General features: G+C 37.2%; 1 long non-coding RNA gene across 2 annotated transcripts in view; it reads left to right on the top strand.

Moving 5' to 3' along the window:
• Window positions 1–8,282, top strand: part of LOC112983207 (uncharacterized) — a 45,296-nt gene extending 37,014 nt beyond the window's left edge. For both annotated transcript variants that reach the window (XR_010392103.1, XR_003259175.2), the window contains exons 4-5: window positions 2,003–2,095; window positions 7,730–8,282. This is a non-coding gene — a long non-coding RNA (uncharacterized LOC112983207). The remainder of the gene's footprint in view (window positions 1–2,002; window positions 2,096–7,729) is intronic.
• The last annotated feature ends 11,460 nt before the right edge of the window (window positions 8,283–19,742 follow it).

The raw sequence follows: 19,742 nt of genomic DNA, 5'->3' as shown, positions 1-19,742 counted from the left end.
GATACAGGTACAAGAGGTCACAAGAGTGAACTAAAAAAGCATATTAGTTCATGAATGCACCAAGCAGATTTGGAGTCATCCTCTAGCTGTAACAACCTGAAACTTCTGGTAGTTCAGAGCAAACAAAGTATCTAAAAATTGCATTAGCATGGTTGTCTTTAGGCAGCATTGAACAATATATATGTTAATGTATCACTGTAAATACTCTACATGCCTGCATAAAATTCCATGGCAATGTAGTTACTTAAAAAAAAAGTATATAAAATTTTGATCAATTTTTCTGTGAAAATACCCTGTTTAGAGACAGAGACAAATGTGTTGTAACATGTAAACTTAATCAACCAGGAAGTTGGTATGTGTCAGTACTGGTTGAACTGATTGAAACAAATGCAGTGTATTCATAGCTTCAATCTTTATTTTTAAGTTCCCAATGGAACTAAGGATTTTTGGTATATTATAATCCCCAAATTAGGAAATCTGCATGCCTCATAAATGCTTTATCATTAGTATTACACTTTAAATGGGAAATAGCTGATCCTGCCAACAAATAGGGCAGTCTAAGAATGTCTTACAGCTAATGAGACCTATCTCTAGTCTGGTGAAAAAAGTGTCATTTAGTTCTTTTTGCCTTTAACTGATCATGAACTGTGAAGCCAAGTTTCTTAGTTTACCACTGCCAAATTTGCAACAGCTGCATATGACTAAGAAGTAGAACAAACTCTTTGAATGTGATGATCATGAATACCTAGCTAAATTGGAGATGCTCTCACTTCTATATTTGCATGGGTAGTATCTGCCTTTGAGCTTTAAGATGAGAAAAGGCTGTTCCACAGATGACAAACTCACTGGTTATAACTGCGACTGTAGAAATTCCCCCAGTTATCTGTGCAACACAAGCCATGCCTTCTGGTTCAGGAAGGGAATTTTCTCAGAAATGGCAGTCAGCCCTGAATTCCGAGTCTCAGTAACTGATAATCATCTGTGACAGCCCTAGTTAAGCTGTCCTACTGGCCTTTATCTTAAAAGCTTCATTTTATTCCAAGACTCCTCCCTCACTCTCCTTTTTGTTTAGTGTCCTTGTCAGCTGTTAGCTTTGCTGTTGTCTACTAGATTAAATTGCTACAAGCTTTCATTATGGTATTGTGGTAAAATAAACAATTTCTTTGGACTGCATCTTTTTCCTAGAAAACAATTGGTGTAATACCAGTAATACCCCTCTGTGAATTGGAATATATGTCTTATAACCCTGACTGTTACTGTATTTTCCTTAAAAGCTTCTTTATTCAAAACATATTTTTCCCACTTTCATTAAGGAAACAACTTTTTGGCTACTTAGGATCTCACAGTAAATGTCACATCTTTTGCCAAGGAAGGGATTACTGCATTGCAAAGATAAATGACAGAGGTCTAGAGCAAATCCTAGGCAAAATGCTAAACACATTTGAAATTAAAGAAGCTGTGAATCAGCAATATGAACAATACACTGGCATACATAAATAATTAGTAGAATTTATTTTGTTTAGCACAAGCAAACAACTCTGCAGTGATGTATGAACACTTTAATTCTTTTTGAAAGCTGATACTTCACAGGTACCAAAGTACAAAAATTACTCTAAGCATCATCATTTCTGTTCTTGTGCTCCATCCCTAAAAGAGGGTCACAGATTAACATCTAACGCATTCCATTAGTCTGGCAGAGTGACTTCGGATTGTTATTTCAAACTCTACACTGATTTTTTTAAAAGCTCAGACAAGCTGATCTTTCTTTTAACCTTAAGGTATCAATTGAAGTCACACTGTGTTATGCATTCTAAGTAATGATAATTGTTTCACAAATCATTTAAGATAAAATGTTGCTATCACAGGATTATCTGACTGTATATAATCTTGAAGTTAAGCTATACTTTTTGGTATTTTAAAGATTTTAGTTGATCTCTGCACTGGCTCTTTTACCATCTTAATTTTAATAAACAGCTTAAAATCTCCATGTTTTATTCTGTAGATGAGTCTTTTATAGTGGCTGATTGAAGCTGCTAAATGGAGTATTTAACCTGAGTTACAAGTCACATGTATCTCGTTTTCATCACTTCTCAAGGTATGTAAAATTTTCATTTAACTGTGAATATTAACACAGCAGTATTTAAACACATCGTTATCTTCTATGCTTAGCTAGCATCTGAGTCAAATAGCTTTTAATTTATATAAAAACTCTTTATTTCTTTTAATTTTTAATTTTTCTTCCTGCTGCAATGTTAGCAATTAGTGTTTCTCACTAGTCAATGGCAGCAGTATGGCTGTGCTACAGGAATAATTTCAGGGCTGAGCTATTGGACAGCAAGGTAGGCTGTTACAGGAAGTTTAGGAGAGCTTTCAGATGAAGTTGTATGTTGAAGACTGTCACTGTGCTGATGAAGGAGATGTGGTGAAAGCTGTAGGTGTTGGCAATACAGTGTATCTAAGATTTTGCTTTGAAATGTAACACATTTGGCCAAATCTGTGAATAACATAAATAGAACTGTAAAAAAACCATGTATCAAAATTGGTAAAGAAAAGAGTTTGAGCAGTGAAGTAGTTGCATTCATTTGTCATTCAATGATTTGTAGGATTAGTAATTTCAATAATTGTAATGTATTTGACCATTTGAATTGCCCCTAACATTGTTGTGGGAACTGTACATAGTTTTTCCCTGTTTTGAGTTCTGGCATTTGTAGTTCTAGACATGAACAGTAAGAGGAAACAGGCCAGCATCTATTAAGGAAATTGGAATGCAACCTGAAAAGTTAACTTTTAAAAAATAAGTCCATGGAGCTATAGTCAGTAGTCAATGCAGTAAATGTGATTTAATATAATTCTATGGGCTCTGACAAAGTCTTGCAGGGGCAAAAATAGGAACTGTCTATATGGTGACACACTGAATTACTGAAATTACTGAAAACAGTAATTCAAGTAGAATTTTTCATATAATATCTTTAAGTTTTACAATGCAAAGTGTCAAAAAGCTGCATAGTACCTTCACAAGTCTGAATCATAGTAGCGCAAAACCATGTGAGTAACATCATCTTGTATTCTTAAAAGTAATTCTATAGATGCATTTTGTCTCTCATTTGTCACACTGATCATGTGAGATTTATTGCATTTAAAAACACAGATGGCTTTCTAACATGGCCTGGTTTTAGGGCTTTTATCCTTAAACAGATAAGTTGAAACATGAAAGTATGGCTGATTCTTTCTCCACACATGACTATTATGAATATGGTATGGATGTACCAACATCTTTATACTATACAATATTTTCAAATATGAAGTCTCATAGATGTAACTGAGGGTATAATTTGGTCATAAAGATACAGTAGACTTGGTTTGATTCAGAGAGCAGGCTGAGTTAGTTAAAATATTTAAACTGAGTATATTCTATATTTTCTAATGGAGGCAGATTAAAACACAGAACATAACAATTAGCCTTTAAAAAAAATCTATTAATACTATACATTATTTTGACACGGGGCAAATACTAGCAGAGTGTAAACCAGTAACTCAAAGGCTGATCCGGAAACTGGTTATGAAGTTTAGGCCATCTTTATGATGTGTGCAGATGTGATACATAGCTGGTGGGGTTTTGTTTAGCAATGTTATTTGGTCTTTATTGACACTAAAGAAATGAACCTTGACTGGTGTAGAAATTGGGTAATTGAATGAGTTTTCTTAGAAGACATAATACTGAATTATTCTATTTAACTGTCTCTCTCTTATTACAAAACTTTGTGTTATACTTCCCTTCTTCAAGTGCAGAGTGCCTTTAAGGAACTGAGTTCAATCTCTTGCCTTAGCATGAAATCAAGTACCACAAATTTGCATCCAAGTCTTGCATCTTCTGTTTCAGGACTTTCTACCTACCTTCCTCTCCCTTCTATCTCTGGAGTAAATTGCTGAAAAGTCTTTCTACTGGTCTTTTCAAAAACTTTTAAAAGTAGAAGAAGCTATGTATGTACAAATTATTTTAAAAGAACACTCCTTAGGAAAAAAAATATTAGTCTGAAACATTATTGCAGAACACCTACTCAGTTGATGTGAAATGATGCTCTGTGAAAGTACTATGACTATTCTCTAAGTACAGACTGGGGAAGCTGAGGATTGCAAGCACTTTCAATAACTGTTTTGAAGAAACAGAGGAACAGTGCATAAGTTAAGTGATTATTTTTTCACATAGACAAAGCATAGTCTAAAGACTCTCTAACTCCAGATTCGAGTCCTGGATAGTTTTTACACATGGTATGATAGTCCAGAGGGTCAGGAATTAATTTGTAAGCACTGGAATTAAGTTTTAAGTGAACTAAAAGACTTCACTCAAGTACACAAGCTGTTTCAAGGTATCTTTTGTGGTTCTGAAGTAAAGTTATTTGTATGGACATAGTCATAATGTCACTTACTGTTAGCATCCATTAGTGTTACAGGATTTGACCTAAAAGTTCTGAAACAAGCAATTTTAGGGTAACAACTCAGTTTAGCTCAGTATAGCTCAATAAAGATCCTAAATGTGGTCATAGGGTTTCAGATTTAAACACAAATTTTGATTTCATAGAAGCATCACTTTCTGCAAATTATTTGGAGAGTAGAAAATATTTGTGCTTGCTATACCCATGCTTCACCAGAGCTCAGAGGTTTGGCGGCAAGCCTGCAATATGGTGAGCCTTGATGATCTTTTGTTTGTATCCCTTTTTTATCAGCATAATTCCAAGCTGTACTCTGCAATTTACCTGTCAGAGTACAATTTTGCCAATAGAAGTCCTGTACTCTGTTTTAGGCAGGAGTCAAAGGACACCTCCCAGCCGGGCTGAAAAGAAAGTGTGTTAGAACTGCTTACTGACGTGCACTAGGAGTGGGGATGCCATTTATGTTCTCTTCTCGTGAGAATTAAACTTCTTTTTGATTCCAGTTCAACAGCTTCTATTCAGTAAATAGGATTAGGTTTTATAAACTTCTATGTGTATTGTCCTAGGAAGCTGCTTTTCTTTAGGCGGTGAATGTATTTTTCTGTTGTTGCTAGGGATGTTGGTTCAGACAAGACAGAACTCCAAGAGATGGAGTTCTTGCTTCCTGTGGGAGTTCTTAGCCACTTAGGTAAAGAAGTAAATTAATTTCTAATTGCTGAAGTGCATCAAATAACGTTGTTTATTCCAGATTCACTCATCAGAGAGGCCACCTGGGGTAAAAATGGAGAAAAGTTGAGAAAATTCTTAACATTAAAAAGCTGGAAAACAGACCCTCTCATCCATATTAAAATCAGATGAGAAAATGGCAGGACTCTCCCTAAAGTATTTTGAACAAAGTTTGGATGGAGAGGGCTGACAGCAGACTTCCCCAAAGAAAAAAATGACAGAGGGAGAAGATGATGGAGGAATGACCTGTAATTTACAACTTACTACTGGGTAGTATCAGATTAACTGATACAGGTGCAATCTTTTAAATCCCTTGTTGCTTGTCCCAGAAATGAAGGAATATAGAAAAACTTTAATGGAGGTGTTACTGACTTACAGGGGAGAACTGGGACCTGCAATTTTTAATTTAAGCAGTAGAGCTTAAATGAAATGGAAGTGCTGAATTTGCAAAGAAAACTTAGTGAAAATGGTCTTATAAAACAAGATTCCATCCTCTTCCCTTCTCAGTTACTGAGGTTCCTTCCAATATGCTTAATATACACATAGAATCCAATGCTTGAATGTTTTTTTGACTTTAAAAGATGATCCAGTCTACCAACTCTTAAAGTTGGCTGTGAACTCCTGGGAAAAATTAAGTGGTAAAGTGGTTAAATTGTATTTGCTAACCAACTGGTCAGATTGACAAATTTATTTTTGCTTCTAAATTAAAACCTTTCTACTTTTGTGTCAGGTATGAGGGCCTTCTGATAGACATTTGTCTATTAGACACAAAGCTAAAACCAGTGCTGCAAGCTTCTAAAGATCTCAAAGTGCAGAGCTAGTAGATACTCCTCTCTATTTCTATTTGTTGCACATTGTATTTAGTGAGCAGCAAATGGTATCAGAGCATCACAGAAATGATAAAGATGAGAATGAAATAAAAAATGCCTATAGTCAATACTAGCAGAACATTAAATCAGGTTTTTAGAGCATAGGAAAAAAAATCTTAGTCCAGATATTTTCATTTGCCTGAATTGCATATGGCACAGGGCTGGAAGAGATGTAAAAAATAATTACAGGCAGCTGCTATTCTCATCCTGATGATTGTCTTGATTCTGTCTCAGATTACAACTTGGTTATGACTTTTCCTTTTTCCTGTTGTATTGAACTGCTAGATCCTCAAAAGGCAGTGCTGGCAGTCTATCAGCTGGAATACAGTTTTCTGTTTTCATCTCTGATCTTTGCCCTCTGTGCCTCAGCATCCTGCTTCTTCACTTCCCAATGGTTGTTGTAGGTGTTTCCATTCTTATCTCCTTTGAACCCATCTCCTCTTTAGAGTCATCCAGACAAGCAGAAGAAACGGACAGAAAGAACTTGGCCGTGATGGAAGAATCACAATGTCTTTGAGCAGCTGAAAGAGCGTACTTTGGCTTTTGCCTGTATCCGTATTTGCTGAATAAATACTCACTAGAATATACATAATGGCTAGCAAATGTTGTTTCAAATGAGATATGAAACATAGTAACTTTAATGAGGAAATGGGAAAGCATCAGAGCTGACATCTGACACAGCCACACCATCAAAAGTTCCTCTGAGAGTTGGGTCTGTTTTGCCAAATTATCTCAAATGGCATAATTAACTGAGTTGTGAACCCCTCTGCAAAATTCTAACATGTGTTTCTGAATTTCCAGATGTTAACACTGCTCTCTGTGGCTGGTGTACAACTAGAAATAGTAGTGAAATCAAGGGCCACATAAGGCACATCTACAGCCATGTGTGTACAAACAGACATACACACATGCACACACAACTCAGTTTAAATAGTTGAAGATATGGGATCAAGAAGTATGGGGACAGGGCAAGGGAACCTCAGTTGCACCACTAAACTATCACAAACCGACTTCTCATCAATTGAGTGAAAAATAAAATATTTTGCTTTCTTTCTACAAAGTGTGAATACAGATCTTGTTGATAATTTTCTCTACATTTGTGCCTTGATATGTCGAAAGTTAATATTTCAAGCACGTAGTGAAGCATTTAAGAGATCTAGTGTCCCATCACAGACCAGTGAGGATGGCTGCCAAAGACAGCGTCTCCCCCATTATCTTGTCCCTTCTGTTTGTGCAACATAAAATGGAATTGTTAATGTTCACTAAAGAAAGAGCAAGTGTGTTGCTTTGCAGTGGGGAAACGGTGACAAACTGAAGAAATTCCCTTGGCTCTCTATTGTGCTTGATTTGGGGACTGCACTTGCCTATACAGGCTGACCTTGGGAAATACCATCCAGCCAAGGCTTAACTTAAACTGATAGGTAGTTTGACTTAGGCCTGTTGACCAATGTGTTTGGGGCGCAGATGTAACAGATTATTCTATCTATCTCGTGCTTCCTGTGCTGCATGGGAAAAAACATAAACTAGAGCATTTCTGAAGCTGTGCTGACCCACATGTAGCAGTTTGGCTGTTGAGTTGCTCTCCATCCTCATATGTGCTCCTGGGTTCAGCACAATGGACTGAGAAATGAGGCTTTTTATGTGTAAGGAAAGTCTGTTTTACAAGACTGAAAAATAACTGTGGTTTTTCTTTCCCTTTTCTAGCAACAGGTTTCAATAGAGAACAAATGTAGCAGATCTCCGAGGAAGTAAGTATCAAATATGTTTAAATTAGGTGGTGTAGGTTAGGTTAGGGATGGACATACAGAGATTATCCTGGTTTGTGGAGAGGAAGAAAGGAGTTGCTTTGAGGGCTTTTCGGAACAGCAGTATGTTTTTATTAATGGAATCAATAATCAAGAACTCCTACTGCATGTACTGTTTCTCTATCATTCATCTTAATCACGATAACTGGATTCTCTTGGTAAGACTCATAACTGGTGTGGTAAAGTTTCCAGCTCTAGTTTGTAAGAATACTGTGTTGTTTTCATGATGAAAAAATAATACGTATTTTTTTCTTTTGTAACCAAAACAGTGTCTCTAATTTCAAAGGTTTTGTTCTATTTTTACTTGCATCTCTTAGTGTTTCAGCTTGCCATGGGCCTAGTAACTGTGATATTCCCTGAAAAATAAAGGGATTACATGGAAATAGTGTCACATACTCTGATAGAAATGCATCAACAGACGCCACTGTAATACAATTAAAAATAAATTTCATGAGCCTACAGATGAAAATAACAATTTTTGTTAGTTTATTGTTATTTACTTTGTACTAGGATATGGTCAAAAAGGATTTTTATTCACAAGTTTTTAAGCATTAAATACAGAAGCATTTAATCAAGGATAATTGCTCTCCTGGAATCTGAATCAGCGTTGGGAAATGAATAGTCTTATCTGAACCACAAATCCACTGCTAACCAAAATCAATAAGGAGTATAAAAGTCACCTGAATTAGGAGGTGACCCTGCTAAATAGGACTCAAGTGACCAGCAGCATATTTCAGTTATTGGATTAACTTTAGAGCTGGATGAATACTTTACAATTAGTTATTGATTTAGTCAACTTCCACGCATCATTCTTTTGTCTTTAAGCAGAACTGTTTTGTCATTCTTTTCTAACTACCCAACACTAGGTACAACTAGACTTATTCCCAAGCCTAAATGTTTTTTTTTCCTAGTGATGTGTTCTCTAGTATTGCATGACTTGTCTTTGAATCACTAAGTGAAGAGAAACTAGGTAAAAGAGATAAATAATCAGGGCTGTTGGAATAGAGTTTATAAAACTAGATAACAGGATATGTTGGAGAAATTAAGTTCTTTTAAATTGGGGCTAAAGTTTTCACTTTTTCAAAGGTATCCTTTCAATGGACAGAAGTACTTAATCCTGTGAATGTCATTCTATGGTGAATCTAACAGCAGTACTTTCAAATGTAAATGAAAAAAAAAGAATGGATACATTGTGAATAAAATTATTGTAGTGAACTACATTTTTGAGGTCTTTCTGAAGGCTATGGACAATGGTGTTTCGTACAATAATAAAACAAGTTACTGTATAGCACAGAATGGTTTTACTTGAATTGCTACAAATACATTGTGCTTGTCCCGAGAGGTGTTTTGCAAAAGAAAGGCAAAGCCTGAGTTGTCATTTTTTCCCAGCTGAAGGTCTTGAAAGTAATTTTTCACCCACAATTCTTGAAAGCTTCAACAAGTCTTGGCTCTGGAATAAGTGAATAATAGTAAGCAGCAAGCTAAAAATACTGCAGTGAAATGAATGAATACTGAAAACAACTAGCAGAGGGGGTTACTGTTCCCTTTTTTCATTTGTTATTCTAACAATTGGAACTGCGGTATGTGCTTAGAAAGGAATAAGTATATTCTTGATTATACTGATTAGAGGACCTGATAAAGCAGTCTTTTTAGCAACAAGAAATCAAGCTACAATAAGCATGTGCTATGTCTTCGATGTTTAGGGTATGTGCAGGTAACAGAAGTGGGGGAAGCTAGCAAAAAAAGATCTTTATTATCCGTGCGTCAGGGTGCTGCGCAGACTGGTGGCTGCCTGGGGCCAGTATCGGTGGTGGCAGGCAGTGCAGGGCACCGGGGCGGCCCCAGCCCTGGGGGTCATCGGGCATCGCCACGGGGCCAGGGTGGGCAGGGGCAGGGCTGTGGTGGGGCTGGAGCGGGCACCGTTGCAGCATGGCAGGGCAGCAACTGACGGCCCCGGGCTGGGCTGAACTGGGGGCCTGGGAGTGGGCAGGAGGGGGGAGGAACCCAGTAAGGTCCAGGAAAGCCTGTTATTGCCATCAGGACCTGAGCTCTGATTTCACATGGAAGATTGTTGTATGAAGTTTACCTTAATTGTTAATCCTCACGAAGCGTGATGATTCACTGAAATCCTTTTTCAATGCTGGAAGCTTACTTTTCTAAAATCATTAATAGTTATCAGCACCTGACTAGTATTTTCCCAAAGTTATTTAGCCAGTTACTGAGCCAGTTGTGTGCGACCCCACTGTGGACTTCAACATGCTTATGCTCAAAGGAGTAAAATGGTCACTGAACTGAATTGTATATGCTAAGACTGTTACAACATGTCTTTTTGACCCACGGTTCTTTAGAAAGTGTTATTTATAGGTAGAGTACTGACATTATTCTTCTACTCTTCTACTGTTCAGGTAGACTCAATCAACAGAGTACATATTTGCTCTTGCAGTGAATGAGAAATCTGTATAGTACTAAAGAAAGTGTTGCAAAATCTTTTTTTTTTTAAAAAAAGGGAAGGCTATGGTGAAGCCACTGTATATACTTCTTAATGTTTGTGAGATATTTGTTCATTTGCATAGAGACTTTTATGAAACTGTGTGAAATACTGCAAGCAGTAGCTTTTGCACATATTCAGTTGCTCCAAATTAAATGTTAGAGCAAGGTTGGTAGGGGGTCTTAGCTTTCTTAATACTAAATTTTGCATAATTGTATTTTCTAAAGTGATTCCATATGCCCGGTCATAACTGAGTCCAAGCTTTCAGAAGGCTTTGCATTCTGAGTCCTTAATACATGGTGCATCACTGGCCACCAAAAATCCAATCGTGTTCGTTATTCTAGGTAAAGTATAATTACTTGAAGAGAGTTGAATAGAACTAGTATCTGGACAGATGTTTTTTGTTTCTCTATTTTGTGAACAGAAGCCCTTATTCAGCTCCAACAAGAAAGCTGGAGAATTTCTTAATTCATCTAGGAATAGGTTATAAAACATGCTAACAGTGATGGAAAAAATGCAGTTCCTATTTGAATTGTATATGTCCATACTTGTCTCTAGGTACCTTTTGGGTTTTCCAATCATTTTACACTTCATTGCTGTAATTACACCACCTTGTCCTAGTGAGATTAAACATATCCCCAAGTGTATAATCTCATTTTGCTCAAAGAGAAATCTGTATTCCAGCTTCCCATTAATTATGGTGGAGCAGCTGGTGACTAGTTATTTTTTATGTATTACTAGCTGATTGCATGAACTCTACCTTTGTCGTTTCTTCATCTAACCTGAAAGGTCTAAGTGATTTACAAACTAAATGAACCCAGTAGTTTATCATAAAGTCTAATGGCATGGTGTGATTTTAAATGATAATGCTGTTTTCACTACCAATTAGTGTTAAATTTCTCTACCACTCTTTCTTTATGTTTTCATTTTTAGAAGTGGAAAACCGAAAATAAAAAATTCATGTCTAGGCAGACTGACATGGGAAATAAACAAGCATTAATTTTTTGATGCTTGACACATGTTACTGTAATAGAAAATAATTGTAAGCAGTCAGATGTTTTAATAGATATCTAGCTGAAGTGTTTATTAAGATCCTTGAGAGAGTGTTATCCCAACAAGATTACTTGTTTATTAATTTAATCAAACAATATGCTAGATTTGGCATTGCAACACAAAGCACTTACATCTAACTTTTTATAGAAACAATCTCGATGGTTATTTGAAAATAGTTTTACAGATGAGGATATGCTTTTTCAATAAAGGCAACATTACTTTCATCAGATTTTTAAATATATGGCATGAACTGGCTGCTCAGAAGGTACTCCTATTTGAGAAGTGAATGAGAATATGATTGCACCACTGATCAAGGCTCTGCAAAAGGGAGCGAGAACAATAGCTCCTGATTCTTTTTTCTTTCCTGTATCTTAGTGATTTTTTCCCTTTCAAGTACAACACTTTCATCTATATTTTTCCACATCTTTTGTAGCATTAGTGAGACTTCTGAACACATTCCAAAAAGCACTGGGGGCACACAGAATTGACCTGGTTTCTGCCAGAAACTTGAATCTAAACACTCACTGCTTGCATGCAATATATATTGACTATTTGAATTCCATCGCTTAACTGAGCTCGGGAATTATAAGGACTGGCAACATCCTTTAATAATTCATAAAGGAAATGAAAATCCAAACCTGTCTGTAGGAGCCAAAATTTTCGTTTTGATTAGAAAATAAAAACACTAGCAAGGAAAATAGTTTTCTATATATTTTTATTAGATTTTCTTCTCTCTCAAATTGTACAGGCTTCATAAGCTTGAGGTGTTCTTTTCTGAAATGTCTAGTTACATTGACAATATTCAGGGCTGATGTCCAAATGCATATCTGTTAAAACCTGTAATTCAGGATACAAATATTTGGAAATACTGTTTATCTAAAATCAGATTTTCATAGATTTTGAACCTCCAATGAAAAACTCACTCCCCAAAATTGGTGCCAATGAATCTGAGCTGATTCAAATTTACAAAATGTGAAAAATCCTTGCTGATGATAAAACCAACTTTTTCCACAAATCCTCTCTCCTTTTCCCTGTCCAGCTCTCTCAGAGATGATTCTAATATTCCTTTTATTTGAAGCAACATATTTGGCAACCATTATCCATATTACACTCACTTATGCCTTTCACAACACTCTCACTGTACATTGTGATATCTGCTCTGTGTCCAGTGGTTCAGCTTCTTTATATTGTAACCTTTATTTCTTTTTCTTTCCAACATGCTACACAAATTTCTAGCTCATGTTCCTCTCCATCTTCCATCTTCCTCTCACCCTTGTCTCACTCACCACTTCCTTCCTCTTTTGGGCATATCTCTTCTTCAGACTTCACCTTTCTCTTGCTGCATGTTGACCACACATGGTACCTCTAAAGTGGTGATGTGTATCCACAGTCTTTTTGCATCTGGAGGTTTCAGGAAAGGAAAAAAGAGGTGAACTTACTGTGCACCAACCTTCTCCTCTGCACGGACTCCCCAGGTCAAAATGTTTAATACACAGAAGCTGTCTCACTATCTTCCCTGTCTCCCACCAACTTACCCCTTACAGCCTTCCTCCCTGATCTCCGTCAGTGATAGCTGTTTTTTATCATCACTACCTCACATAATCACCCTCTGTCATTTTCTTCTTCATATCTGGACTTTTGACTACATATCCACATTTTCATTGAATCTGAAACCATGTTTTAATATGATTATCGATTTAACATGATAAAAAAGAGCTACTGGGCTTTGCCAAGCATGGCTTTTTTTCCCTGTCTTATTAATCAGTTAGTCTTGCTGGGTATTGTCCATCAGCCTCTTCTAGTCTCCTATCACGTACCCTTTCAGTGCTTGTGGTGCATGAACATGACGTACGCGTCATCTCTGGCTTTCGTTTTATCCTTTCTTCAGTTAGCAGCTTCTTGTTTTCGGCTCTCCTACCCTCTTGTTGAATTTTAAGATTGCTAAAGCAACCTCCAGCTTCATCTTAACACCTGCTCCTGTTCCTCTATTGTCACATTGTAAAGTGTCTCTGATGGAAATTCTGTGCACAGATAGTTACCTCCTTTTTCTTTCATTCTTTTTTGGCCATCTTTCTAGCTAAAGAACTTACTCAGACCAGTTTCAGATACTTCTTTCCTAACTTTGATTCATTCTTCACTTTGTTTCCTCTTTGTTTCCTATACACTATTTCACATTTGAAAGGAAATTTGACAAAAATACTATACCACTTTCATCTTTCCCAGCTTCTCTTCCTTTCCTGTGCTTTTCTCCCTCTTCTGACTCTCATCCCAAATGATTCCTTCCCCTTTCACCATCTCCCCCATGTTCATTCAGTCCTTCCCTTAGAGTAAAGTTGCACGTGAGGAGTCTCCTTCTTTTATAAATATGTTTTAATCCCTCCAATCTTAGAAAGAAATGACACCAGAGTTGAGATATTTGGCCTCTTCAGATGCTGTGCCATCATTTCTTTCTCCTGTAAGGTAATTGGAGACATGGTTCTTGTGTAATTACCTCTTTTGCTGCTTCATCCTGGACCTTCTCTAATCTGGATTCTTTCATTTTCACTTTACTGAAACAGCTGTCAGTTTCTCTGCTGACCAAAACCAAAGCTCTGAAGCAAAATCATGTCTTTATCCCCTTTAGCATGTCAAATATCTGCAGTACAGCTGATCAGGCTATACTTGCAGTGCTGGTTTTGTATGGTTTCTATGACTTTGTTCTCTTCTGTTTTTCCTCTTTCTTCCTTAAGTTCCTCTGTTCCTCTCATTTGCGCTCCAGTTTTCTATAAAGTTTCCATAAAAACCCCATTTTCTCCTCTCCTCTCCTCTCCTCTCCTCTCCTCTCCTCTCCTCTCCTCTCCTCTCCTCTCCTCTCCTCTCCTCTCCTCTCCTCTCCTCTCCTCTCCTCTCCTCTCCTCTCCTCTCCTCTCCTCTCCTCTCCTCTCCTCTCCTCTCCTCTCCTCTCCTCCTCTTTTTTTTCTTTTTCTAGTAGGAAGTTGCATCCATAAACACAGATTCAACTAATGCTGCCATGCTGATGACTTGCACTCTGCTCTAGAGCTCTCTCTTTTGGCCAAATTTTATTTTCGTTAGGCTCCCCTGGGGCACATGCAGACTTAACCCAAACTGCCTGGAGTTAGGATTTCATGGCTGCAGTTGCATCAGATAAGACTTAGTACTCAAAAGTCTAGTATTTCTGACTAGTGCTCTGAGCAGATTTTGCATACTGAAGAATTTTGGTTCTCTGGAATGCTGAAGTTCATTACCTGTGGTGAGTCTGTGCTATTTCTCTGATATCTACCTTTTGAAGCTACCAAAATTTTTTCTGTTTGACTAGCCAACCAAACCTTGAACAGAGTTTGTGCTCTCAAGCTTGAGGTAAGAAACATTTGTTCTTATTTCTATGGTATCATCTGTGGACCCTTATCAGGTTCACTTTGCTATTAAATCAAAATATAGAACTACAAAATTATACTTTCCTGATTTAAAGTGGTTTGTTATTAGATATTCATTCTCCAAAAAGAATTAATTTTATGCACCGAACCTCTAAGAAAACTCAGTTTTGTCAAAAGACAGCTGCTGTTAAGACTGAGAGTCAAATTAGTCCTACATGCCAATTATAATGAAAATAAAACAGCTACAAATATAAGAAAAATGGCTGAATACTAGAATCAAATAATTTGACAGTTTTAACTATACATGGATTTTTGCTCTGTCGCCAGAAACTGTTCTAAGTATTTGTAATGCTAACCTACTGGATCATCTGAATCTACTAGATCTATTGGAACTTTTGTGACAGGAAAGTAAATCTAAAACCAGAGAACAAAAAAGGAAGTCTGAGAGCTTGAAGAGATGTTTGTAAGAGGATGTTTTTCTGTTTCTGATATGACTTACTTGCACTTTTCTGTATCTCACTGATATGCAGATGAACAGAATGGTGACTCCACTTTAAGACTGGAACAGAGTACACTTTTGTGAGTAACAAAGCTGAAACCCACAACTAATCCTAGTTACAAATTTCATAAGCTGCTCAGCTGCTGCAATTCCAATATGATATTAGAAACACGAATCAGAAGTGTATGTTTTTCCCTCTCCCCACAATTCATTTAAACCCCTCTCTCAAAATAGCCCAATGGTTAATGTAAGTTCTGTAGTCACTGGTTAGATCTGTTTTTATCCTGCCATAATAACTACTTCCCAGTGTCCAAATCACTTCCTTCAGAATAGATCCTAAACAGTAATGTTTGAGTTTGGTTTATTATTTCTTTGCTGAAAAGGGAAGAAATACTCAGCTTAGAGATGTCTGAACATCTTTCAGAATGTTTTCTTGATTGGGGAGAAAGAGGGAAAGGAGATGATGAGGGAGGCCATGGGAAATATCTCCTTGTGGTAGGCAAGTTTTTCAAGGTCATGATATGAGTCAAAGTTTCTTTGCTGGTTTCACTACTTCTCTGATTGTCTGAACAGTAAGTTTTTGTGTTCCTTACTTTGTAACTGCAATAGCAAATATGCACTATTTTAGTGGAAGATGTCTCTCAATCTCCAGAGTGTATGTAGCAGTCATTCTCAAGGAGAACAATTATGTTCTAATTAACCTTTAGAGTTCAAGAGAGCTTGATGATGACTGGTGATGAACAGAGGGAGAGGAGGTGATAGCAAGGTTCGAGTAAATGAAGTCTGTAAAAAGGAAGTAAAAGGGGGTGTTTTAATGTGCTTTCAGTAAAGCAGGAAAACTTAAGTGGCTTTTTTTCATCTGTTAGAAAAAGAGAGTTTCTGGTTTGAGTAAATCATTTTCTTTGCTACCATTCAGTTTAGAAGCTGATCATGCTAACAGAAAGAAGTATTCTACCGTGATCTTTGGTAACATCATTACTGCTACTTTTTACAGTTTACTGAAATGCAAACAAAGATAAGTGATGTCAGAGCATCTGATGCTGCGTTTGTGTGCTAAACATTCTGAAAATCTTTTTCTTTTCCTGTGAACCAATTTAGTTGGGCATATTTCTTACTAGTGTTTGTGTTCTGTGGAAAAGTAATCTGCATAGTCATATCAGACTCCCCTTGGGGTAAAGTTTGTCACTGTTTGAAATGTTAAATTGTGTAGTATCTACATTATCTACATCATCTGTGTTGGGGTTAAAGTAGCAAGGCAAAGCAGAGTGAACTTTCTACAAAGCGTAAACGTTTTATGTTTTCTCCAGCCAGCTCTGGTTGGATGTTTCTCTAGGATCCTCTAGATCCTCTACATCCTCTAGGAGAGGATGTTCTAAAAGTGGTGCATAGGGAAAAGGAAGAATGTGACAAGACAGAGGAAGATAAGAAGTGGACCAGGTGAGGAGTGAGACTATTGTGACTAACAAACAAGAAGGGAGGTGGCTGGATTGAAAAGGCAGCCAGCACGGGGCTGAGAAAATGCAATCAAGAAATTCTCTCAACATACAGAGGCCTATACTGTGACTATTTTTTTGCAACGATGTCTCTAGGCTAGAATTTCTGGCTGGTTCTTTCCAGCACTTCTCCCCTGAAGCCACATACTCAAGAAAAAGGGAGAGAAGTGTCACTTCTGTTCTACTGTCAACCAGCAGTAAAAGATTAAACCAACCTTTCCCCCTCACTTCTCCCTCTCCTGCCAGTGAAAGAGCAGAATGATATCTTTGTCTGTTTTTTTCAATGCAATATTGTAAAACAATTGTCTTATCAATGTCTTTGTTGTGGAAGAGTAGCATGAATGTGAAATACTGTGAGAATTAGCTAGACCTTTTGATACAGCAATTACCATTTGTCATACTGCTTCAGCATTAGAATATAGAAAATGAAGCAGATCTGTTATGTATTTTGTCCAAAACTACTTTACTGTAATGAAACATTGTAGTAGTGGTAACAAATCACAAATGGTAATTTGCACTCACTATGTAGCCAATTAAAGTTCCATGTAAAAGCATTGGCAAGATAATATATTCTGTCTAATATCATAGATTTTGCCTTAACTTCTCTTGTTCTGGACACTTTAAGTGCTCCTGCACTTATCTTTCTAACATTTATTTGCCTGGTTGCCAATAGATTATTTTTGGAGAATGGAAGTGTCTCTTACCAAGTTTCTGCAGTATGTTGAAACTACCAATTTATATACTCTTTAACAGGTAGGTAAAAGATTCCCCTGTCTGATAAATGTTGCATAGAAATGATTATATAATACTTCAAAAATGATTAAGGCCTCATCACAAGCTTTCCTCAGATGTTAACTTGATTGGCAGTTTGGTTTATAAAAAATTCAGGATTAGAATTAGTGTGGTTTTGCAGGTCACCAATGGTAAATACACACATGCGCGCGCACACACACGTGCACACACACACATATATGTGCACACACACATGCTCATGTATATGTATATATTTAAAAGGGAAGCCATAATTCTACCTTTCTACAAGAAGTTTAGGATGAACCTGTCCTTCATTTTCATTACCACTACTCAAAATTTTCTCAACTAAGATTTTTGTTGTTCCTTTAAGACTTCGCAGTGACTACTCACCTCCAGTCCACTTAGTTTGCATCCTTGCATATAGCAGAATATGCCTCTGTTAAATAACTCCCCAGAATTATTTTATAAATGCAGAATTCTATTTCACTTTTGATGATGGCAAAAATCTTAAAAGGTGCTGAGATTTTACTTACATGTTTCTTTTGAGATAAAGCACTGATGAGAGAACTGTCATTGCCATTCTAAGAGAGTCTCACTAGAGAACAGACGCTGTTGCACCAGGCTCTGTCAAGCAGTAACTCCATGTGTGGAATTCTCCTAGGAGTAAAAATCATTCATACTTCAGCAACTTCTAAATACAAAGTATGGCATGACCAGGTTTGCACCACAGAGTCATTCTTGCAAATATTTGTTTAGGCAAAGTTTCATTCATATGGTGCTTCTGGGGAATAAAATTCTGTGAGATACCTGCTGCTTGTACTAATGAAATCAGACACATTTTGTGCAGAAGCACAGAATATAAATAATGGTCAGTTTCTGGGAGGACCATTCCATGGCGCAGTCTCCCTACTGGTATGTGGCATGCTGAAGTGACTCTAGCAACCCTTGCCAAAGACGACTCCTTACTCTAATTAGCACTTCGTATAACTGGTCCTTCAAGCTTAGTGGAAAAGTGACTGACAGAATTCTGAGACCATTGTGTTGAACTGCTTGACTTGGAGAGGACTTAATATAAGCTGCTGGGTTTATTAGATCTCTGGAAAGCCACATGCTTGCCAGCAACCCTGAAATAATAGACAAGCTTTGAAACAACTAAAAATACACACTGAATTACAAAGTTTAGTCAACAGTTACTGTATTTGGAGACAGACACAAAAATTCCCCTCTCCTCTACTGTGGACTGGCTCAGCAGTAATTTTTCACAATGGTTTCTGTGTTTTCTCTATTTTCAGGCTCTTAAGTCCAGCCAGCTCCCTCAGAACTGGAGTGCACAATTGCAGAAAAGTCCTATCTTGAGGCTTTGCCTTTCCTAGGTAGCATTGGCAGAGGCTTCTATATATCCCTGTATTTTTATTCAGTAGGTTTCTGATTTTGGAACCCCTCATCTCGAGAACTGAGTCAGTCAGGAGCGTTACGCTATGTTTCACTCCATGCCTGGTCTGCCGGCATCCTATCTGACAGTCATGATGCCTGTGAGGCAAAGATGACTGCAATGTCTCTCTCTGCTGGTCTATTCAGCCCGTCTCAAAACTCATTCAACTACAAATATGCCTTTTTTGCCATATGAATGTGAAACAGAAAAATGGGTCTTGAAACTTGACCTAACCGTAAGAAAAAGATTTAATTACTAGGAATGAAAATCCTTTGTCTTAGAAGAAGACCTTTCTGAGTTGCCATCAAGGTTTAAGTTTAATATGTAGTGACTTTACAGACTGAAAACCACATGTGACTAATGTTCAGTCTTGCAAGAGACAGTAATAAAGGCAAAGAAGTTTGAGATTGTAGCGTTTGAAACAAATAGCCCTAAATAGGATTGCTGGAGTTGGGGAAAGAGGTACCTTTTGGGTTGCCCTGACACCAGACTGCAAGGAATTCATCTAGTAAAAATGCAAGTGCCAATGATTATGTTTCTCAAGGACTGTAGTAGCAGATCAAGGCCTGAATTTTAGCCTTTAGTTTATGAGGGATGTTCATGTGGCAGTTTCATAAATCCTCTCTTTTCTTTAAACTTCCTCTTTGAGTCCTTGTCCCCTCTTTTTAGTAACATCTTGACATTTTTTGAAACACAATTGCTTCCACTGGACAGAACATACCATCTTTTTCTCCACCTCTGGTTACTCTGAACACTTTATTCTGTCTCCTAATTCTCTGAATGTCACTTCTGTCCTTACCTCTGTTTTGTCTTTCCACCT

Source organism: Dromaius novaehollandiae, chromosome 1, assembly GCF_036370855.1.
Source record: "Dromaius novaehollandiae isolate bDroNov1 chromosome 1, bDroNov1.hap1, whole genome shotgun sequence".
Taxonomy (NCBI): domain Eukaryota; kingdom Metazoa; phylum Chordata; class Aves; order Casuariiformes; family Dromaiidae; genus Dromaius; species Dromaius novaehollandiae.
The sequence above is the reverse complement of the archived record's forward strand: the minus strand, read 5'-3'. Positions and strand labels throughout refer to the sequence as shown.